We start from the raw sequence: 9,140 nt of genomic DNA on the forward strand, positions 1-9,140 counted from the left end.
CGCACAAGTATGAAGAATGTGGCAAAACTTTTAATCAGTGCTTACACCCTATTTCACAGGAAAGCTATTATCCTTGAGAAAAATTGTACAAATATAAAGAATATGGAAAAGCCATTAATGCCCATCACATCTTACTCAACGTAAGATGGTTCATAGTTATTAAAAACAAAAGAGAAATTACTGTGAAAAAAATCTTTCAGAAAATATAAGCCTTTAAGGTGAAGAAGAGTATTGATTCTGAAGACAAGCATTACAAATATAAAGGGGTTTGTAGTACCTTTGCTTGTATTACAGATCTTATTGCACGCGTTTTGTATTAGAAGGAAACCCTAAAGCGGTTGCCAAGCTTTGTTCAACATCGGGGAATGTATATTGAAGAAGATTCCTGCAAACGTAATGAATTTGGAAACACTCTTTAGATAATTATTTGTGACCGGGCATGGTGGCTAATGCCTGTAATCCCAGCACTTTGGGAGGCTGAGGTGGGAGGATCACCTGAGGTCGGGAGTTTGAGATCAGCCTGACCAACACAGAGAAACCCCATCTCTACTAAAAATATAAAATTAGTCATGTGTGGTGGCACATGCCTGTAATCCCAGCTACTCAGGAGGCTTGAACCTGGGAAACAGAGGTTGAGAGTGGAGATCATTGCACTCCAGCCTGGGCAACAAGAGTGAAACTCCCTCTCCAAACAAACAAACAAAAAAAAATATTTGTGTGTAACTCAAAGTAGATTTTTAGAAGCATTGTAATTACATTAAAAGTATACTTGTTCCGGCCAGGCACGGTGGCTCACACCTGTAATCCCAGCACTTTAGGAGGCCGAGGCAGGTGGATCACAAAGTCAGAAGTTCAAGACCTGCCTGGCCAAGATGGTGAAATCCTGTCTCTACTAAAAATACAAAAATTAGCTGGGCATGGTGATGGGCGCCTATAATCCCAGCTACTTGGGAGGCTGAGGCAGAGAACTGGAATTGCTTGAACCCAGGAGGCGGAGATTGCAGTGAGCTGAGGTCACACCATTGTCCAGCCTGGGTAACAGAGCAAGACTCCATCTCAAAAAATAAAAATAAAAAAAGTATACTTGCTTCCTTAAAAAAAAATTTTCTGAAAAGTGAATAATGATGTAATCCAGCTTTCAAATTACGTTATGCTATTTTATTCTTATTGTATTCATATGTGAAAGCATGTGTTCAATTTTTGCTGCATCAGATATATTAGCGATACTTTTTTATTAGTTGGGCATTTATGACCTTTTCTATACAAGTAAGGATATTAAAATGTAAGATGCATGATGAAAATATAAGTGGAGAGGCTCTTTGTAGTTAATGTATATTAAGTAATGTATAAGGTAGGTGTTCAGAGTAATACTTTTCAACGTTATAGTTGTAAATAATTATAGAGAAAAGTACATTAAACTAAATTAGTATATTGTACTTTTATGTCACAAAATGCAGTACATTTAAAAATTGTTAGATTATGAGTGAACTTAATTTAATTTGATGTTTTTTTACTATGTTAAGACTATTGTGCATTTAATGAAGCATTATTATGCCACTAACTAACCTATCCCACCTTACTCAAAGGTGTCAGTAAAAGATGGTAAATATACTATTTGGTACATAATAAAGTAATGTCTCTACTAATCACTTTGCCAGTGGCTTTAAACAGCCAATGAATGTAAGAATATTGTTCCCATAGGTTAAACTTTTATTTTCAGGAGAAAAGAACAATTATTGGAACAAGACAAATTTTAATAAGGTGGTTAATAAAAAACTAAGCACCTCCAGAATGCTGAAAGCAAATCTATACTTTCTGCTTTGCCTTTTATTTATTAATGTAAAATTTTATGGCTTATGTGTCAAATTTTTTTCAGAATCTGCTTATTAAATTATAGGCAGCTTTGTCTCCAGAAACAACACTCTTGAGTATAACAATAAAAGCCCTCTTCAAACAGAAAACAAATAATCATTGTTAACACTTATTTTAATGAAAATTCAACCAAAATCAAGTAATTGGATATATTTTATTGTTCTATGTGTGTGTGAATGTATAAAGTGGTGCATAAAGGAAAAATAATTTAAGCCAGAAAAAAAAGATGTTAAATAAAAATATTTGTAATGAATAAAACTGGAAATTAGTTAACTATTATTTGCAGGTGATATCTTTGTTTATGTAGATAACAAAAGCAGCAGAAAATTTTCACGGAGTCTCTCTCTGTCACCCAGGCTGGAGTGCAGTGATGCGATCTCAGCTAACTCCAAGTTCTGCCTCCTAGGTTCACTCCGTTCTCCTGCCTCAGCATCCCCAGTAGCTGGGACTACAGGCGTCTACCACCATGCCCGGCTAAATTTTTTTTGTATTTTTTGTAGAGACGGGGTTTCACTGTGTTAGCCAGGATGGTCTCGATCTCCTGACCTCGTGATCCGCTCGCCTCAGTCTCCCAAACTGTTGGGATTACAGTCGTGAGCCATGGCACCCAGCTGTGAGAAGCTTTTAATAAATAAGCATTTAAAAGAAACTAGGGTTACTTGTTATGTTTAAAATATATGCTATTCTCACACAAAATGAAACTGCTGCAATCCAACTTGAGAAGCCAAGAATAGCCTTACATTGTTAAACACAGAAAATATAAACGTATACTTTGCAAAACAGGGTTAGGCACTCTGACATGTGAAAGAAAATATTAGGAAATAAACTATGTTTTTTTTTTTGTTGTTTTTTTTTTTTTTTTTTTTTTTTTTTTTTTTTTGAGACGGGAGTCTTGCTCTGTCACCAGGCTGGAGTGCAGTGGCGGATCTCAGCTCACTGCAAGCTCCGCTCCCGGGTCCCGCCATTCTCCTGCCTCAAGCCTCCGAGTAGCTGGGACTACAGACGCCACCACTCCGCCGCTAGTTTTTGTATTTTTTAGTAGAGACGGGGTTTCACCGTAGTCTAGCCAGGATGGTCTCGATCTCCTAACCTCATGATCCGCCCGTCTCGGCCTCCCCAAATGCTGGGATTACAGGCTTGAGCCACCGCGCCCGGCCAACAACTATATTATTCTTTAGATATAGGTGAAGAAAGATCTGTAATTCCTTCTTGCCTGCAGCAAACTTAAATTTATAAGTAACTATTTTGATAAATATAGAGTGCCTATTAATTATGTAATTCACGCATAACATGCAAATTCTAGCATATTGTCCTAAATATGTAAATCTAAAATTACAGACAAATTTGAAATAGAAAATAGAAGGTAAGCCGGGCGCGGTGGCTCAAGGCCGGGCGCGGTGGCTCAAGGCCGGGCGCGGTGGCTCAAGCCTGTAATCCCAGCACTTTGGGAGGCCGAGACGGGCGGATCACGAGGTCAGGAGATCGAGACCATCCTGGCTAACACGGTGAAACCCCGTCTCTACTAAAATACAAAACTAGCCGGGCGAAGTGGCGGGCGCCTGTAGTCCCAGCTACTCGGGAGGCTGAGGCAGGAGAATGGCGTAAACCCGGGAGGCGGAGCTTGCAGTGAGCTGAGATCCGGTCACTGCACTCCAGCCTGGGCGACAGAGCGAGACTCCGTCTAAAAAAAAAAAAAAAAAAAGAAAAGAAAATAGAAGGTATAGGGAGAGTGACATCAGTAAGATGAAAAGATTAAAAATGCCCTATTTTGATATCCCCTTACAGCAAAAAAAAAAAAATCAGCCATCCCTGACAAAAATGCCTTTATTGGCTGGGCACGGTGGCTGATGCCCTTAATCCCAGCACTTTGGGAGCCTGAGATGGGCAGATCACGAGGTCAGGAGTTTGAGACCAGCATGGCAAACATGGTGAAACCCTGTCTCTACTAAAAATACAAAAAAAAAAAAAATAGGTGGTTGTGGTGGCACACGACTGTAATCCTAGCTCCTCAGGAGGCTGAGGCAGGAGAATTGCTTAAACCTGGGAGGCAGAGGTTGCAGTGAGGTGAGATGGCGCCACTGCACTCCAGCCTGAAGGAGAGAGTTTCAGAGAAATAAATAAATACCTTTATTAGAGAACCAGGCATTATGGCTCACACTTGTAATGACAGCTACATGGTACATTAATAATGGAGAACAGCTTCAGGCCAGGATTTCGAGATCAGCCTGGGTTATGTAGCAAGATGTCATCTCTAAAATAGTTGTCTCTATGAGAGATTTGAGATCCAGGGAGGGAGTTGTGAAACTGTTAAAGCTTAAGGTTGAGAAGTGTTCTATTCAGAAGGCAGGCCCTCATTCAGATGGAAAACTACCTGACCACTTTTCTTGGCTACAGACCAGGATAGGGTTCACCCAACTTGGTCCCACTAAGAATTCTGAACTTCATCTGTAATCATCCAAAACTCCTCCCAGCCAGTCTGGCAGAGGTCTTGCCATTCCAAAGACCTGGAGGAAGGCACATATTTATAGCCATATAGGCAGGCCTGCAGACCTTGGCCTGTACAGGGGTCCCTGCAGTGGTTCAATTACTCAGTTTCTGCAGACCCAGCAGCCTTGTGACCAAGCTACAACCCCTCTTCCTTACAAATTCAGAGAGCATCTCATCACCCTAAGGGTCCAACAAAAGACGATCTTTATCTTCTAAAATCAGTGTATGAAAACTTGAAGAGGTGTTTGCTCAATCAACTTCAGACAGCAATACAAAGCTATATTGTGCCCATTGTCAATGCTTCTATTTTAATGTAGCACTGGAAGTATGTGGCAGAAGAATTAGTCAAAAAATGTTTTTAAATCCATTGAAATTAAAGAAAATGAGTAAAAGTTGCTGTTTGCAGATTATACAATTTCATATTTAAAAAACCATAAACAGTATATTAAAACCTGTCTAGGCCGGGCGCGGTGGCTCAAGCTTGTAATCCCAGCACTTTGGGAGGCCGAGACGGGCGGATCACGAGGTCAGGAGATCGAGACCATCCTGGCTAACACGGTGAAACCCCGTCTCTATTAAAAATACAAAAAAACTAGCCGGACGAAGTGGCGGGCGCCTGTAGTCCCAGCTACTCGGGAGGCTGAGGCAGGAGAATGGCGTAAACCCGGGAGGCGGAGCTTGCAGTGAGCTGAGATCCGGCCACTGCACTCCAGCCCCAGCGACAGAGTGAGACTCTGCCTCAAAATAAATAAATAAATAAATAAATAAATAAATAAATAAATAAATAAATAAAACCTGTCTAATAAATACATTCAGTAAATTAGCAAAATACAAAATTAACATACAAGTATAAGTATGGTTTCATTCACTTAAACTATCTGATAAAATAGAGAAACAGGCTGGGTGTGGTGGCTCATGGCTGGAATCCCAGCACTTTGGGAGGTCGAGGCGGGTGGATCATCTAAGGTCAGGAGTTTGAGACCCCAGCATGACTGACAAGGTGAAACTCTATCTCTACTAAAAATATAAAAATTAGCTGGACAAGGGGCCAGAGATTATAAGGGGCCCAGAACGGTCTTAAGAGGACCCAAGCCTCCATCTGGAGGGCCAAGAGCCTCAACTAATAAGCCCCCTAGGGAGTATAGGGGGGCAGAGTGGGAGAGAATGCTAGGATTGAGAAGGGAGAAGGAAAGATAGATGTTACCAATGTGGAAAAGACACACCACTTCAAGAGGGAGTGTCCTGAACTAGAGAGAGAGAAACTCTCACACTCAGGACTTTTGAGGAACAATAGGGAAGTCAGGGGCCCCACCTCTTTTATTTTGAGTCCCACCAGGAGCCCTTGATAAATTTGGAGGTGGAACCTAAATGTGAATTTATCACCTTTCTTGTCGATTCAGGGGCTTCACCCTCCTCTGTTTCCCTTCACCTGGTCTCACCTGCTCTTCAGAAGAACTTTTATTCTCTGAGGTAAAAGGAGGATTTAAGCAAAAAAATTTTAGAAAGCACAGAAGTCAGATATCAAGATTGATTTACCCATATTCAATTTTTATTAATTCCTGAAGCAGGAACTAATCTACTAGGAAGGGACTTAATGTTAAGGCTAGGCACAGACCTTCCAGTGGGCCCTAAAGGAGTCCTCACTTCACTACACTTACTGCTGTGGATGAGAAATATATTCATCCTGATGTCTGGTCAAAGGAAGAAAACAGAGGGATGCTCCAAATCCCTCCAATACATATCAAACTAAAAACTCCTGGGGAAATAGTAGGAGAAAGCAATACTCCATTCCTTTAGAGGGCAGAGTAAGGCTGAAGCCTGTGATTGAGGGTCTCGTTAAAGATGGGCTTCTTGAACCCTGTATGTCTCCTTACAATAACGCCAATCCTGCCTGTCAAGAAATCAGATGAATCATATCAATTGGTGCAAGAACTTAGAGCTATTAATCAAATAGTCCAGACCACTCACCCCATTGTTTCCAACCCTTACACCATTCTTAGCAAAATTCCATATGATCATCGATGGTTTACAATGATAAATTTGAAGGATGCCTTCTGGGCATGCCCCTTGGCTTAGGATAGCTGAGATATATTTGCTTTTGAGTGGGAAGACTCTATTCGGGGCAGAGACAACAATATTGATGGACAGTCTTGCCCCAGGGTTTCACAGACTCCCCCAACCTGTTTGTTCAGGTCCTAGAACAAGTACTAGAAAAAGTCACAGTCCCTAAACAAATATATCTGCTTCAGTATGTGGATGATCTTCTCACATCTGATAAAGTCGTAAAAGAAGTAGGTGACTACATACATTCTCAATCACTTGCAGTGTGAGGGGTTGTGGGTTTCAAAAGGGAAACTTCAGTATGTAGAACCTGAAGCTAAATACTTAGGCTACCTAATCAGTGCAGGTAAATGAAAAATAGGACCTGAAAGAGAATTGTTTCCCTACCCTTGCCTCAAACTAAACAAGAACTCAGGACATTTTTAGGACTAATTGGATATTGTCATTGATGGATTTGACTCATATGCATGAAACAGTAAACTTTTTTTTTTTTTTTTTTTTGAGATAGAGTCTCACTCTGTCACCCAGGCTTGAGTGCAGTGAGGCGATCTTGGCTCACTGTAAGCTCTGCCTCCTGGGTTCAGGCCATTCTTCTGCCTCAGCCTCCCGAGTAGCTGGGACTACAGACGCCCGCCACCACACCTGGCTAATTTTTTGTATTTCTTAGTAGAGACAGGGTTTCACTGTGTTAGCTAGGATGGTCTTGATCTCCTGACCTCGTGATCTGCCTGCCTCGGCCTCCCAAAGTGCTGGGATTACAGGCATGAGCCACCGCGCCCGGCCGAAACAGTAAATTTCTATGAGAAACTTGCCCAGTGGAAGCCTGATAATTTCTTGTGGACTTCCCAGGAAATCCAGCAAATTGAGGAATTAAAAAGGATGCTCATAGCCACCCCGTTCTAGCTCTACCCTCCCTAGAAAAGTCATTTCACCTTTTCGTTAATGTAAATAACGGGGTAACCCTAGGAATTCTCACCCAAGAACATGGAGGCCGCCAACAGTCCATGGCCTTCTTGTCAAAGGTCTTAGATCCAGTCACTTGTAGGTGGCCCCAGTGTATCCAATTCATTGCAGCTACAGCATTATTAGTCAAAGAAAGCAGGAAGGTAACCTTTGGAGGAAGTTGACAGTAAGTGTGCCCCACTGAGTTAGAACTATATTAAATCAGAAAGCAGGGAGGTGGATCTCTGACTCAAGAATTTTAAAATATGAGGCTATCTTACTGGAAAAAGATGATTTAATACTAATTGAGAACATCATACCTAGATTTAGACTAATAGAAAATATTAGTCTACTACTACTGATAATTCACTTAATCCAGCAATATTTTTTTAACATGGGATCCAAACTTAAAACAAGAGCTCGTATGTTTAGATCTGATTGACTACCATACAGAAGTTCTACCAGACTTTGGATAAACTCCCTTCAAAACAGGGTGGCACTTATTCATAGATGGTCCTCTGAGGTGATTGAAAGGAAAAGACATAGTGGGTATTCAGTGATTGATGGAGAGACGTTTGAAGAAGTAGAATCAGGAAGGCTGCCTAATAATTGGTCTGCTCAAACCTGTGAACGGTTTGCACTCAGCCAAGCTTTAGGACATTTACAAAGCCAAGAAGGAATTATCTACATTGGCTGTAAGTGTGCCTTTGGGGTGGCACACACATTTGGGAAAATTTGGATGAAGAGGGGTCTTATCAATAGTAGAGGCCAAAATTTAGTTCATAGAGAGTTGATTGCTCATCTCCTCAACAATCTTCAATTGCCAGAAGAGATAGCTATTGTGCATGTAGCAGGGCACCAAAGGGACTTGTCTTTCACAAGTCAGGGAAATAATCTTGCAGATCAGATAGCAAAACAAGCCGCTATTTCTTCCGAAATGCCGGTTTTTCATTTAACTCCATGCCTTCCTTCTCCTACTGCAACCCCCATTTTCTCTTCCATTGAAAAAGGGAGGTTAAAAAAACAGGAGCTAAAGAGAATGCGGAAGGGAAATGGATATTACCAGATCAAAGGGAAACGTTATCAAAACCTCTCATGAGGGAGGTCTTGTCTCAATTACATCAGGGGACCCACTGGGGATGCCACGCAATGTGCGATGCAGTTCTCCAGGTTTATCGGTGTATAGGAATTTACACCCTGGCCAAACAAGTTATAGACAGTTACTTAATATGTAAAAAAACTAATAAGCAGGTTCCAAGGAAATCGTCCCTTGGAGGAAGAAATCCAGGGCTGAGACCATTTCAAAGTGTTCAGATGGATTACACTGAAATGCCTCCAATTTGGTCATTTAAAATGCTTATTAGTAATAATAGACCACGTTACCCACTGGGTAGAGGCAATCCCATTCTCAAGTGCAATCACTGGTAAAGTAGTGAAAGCATTAATTGAGAACATTGTACCCAGATTTAAACTAATAGAAAATATTGATTCAGATAATGGAACCCATTTCACTGCTCATGTCATTAAGAAGTTAGCCCAAGTACTAGATATAAATTGGGAATACTCTACCCCTTGGCATCCATTCTCCTCAGGAAGACTAGAGCGGATGAATCAGACTCTAAAAAACCACTTAACTAAGTTTGCTTTAGAAACTCGACTGCCATGGACTAAATGTCTTCCTATTGCTTTGTTAAGAATTTGGATTGCTCCTCAGAGAGATACTGGTCTCTCCCCTTATGGAATGCTCTATGGATTACCCTACTTACACTCCACTGCTG

Source organism: Rhinopithecus bieti, unplaced genomic scaffold (assembly GCF_001698545.2).
Source record: "Rhinopithecus bieti isolate Rb0 unplaced genomic scaffold, ASM169854v2 scaffold_578, whole genome shotgun sequence".
Classification (NCBI taxonomy): Eukaryota; Metazoa; Chordata; class Mammalia; order Primates; family Cercopithecidae; genus Rhinopithecus; species Rhinopithecus bieti.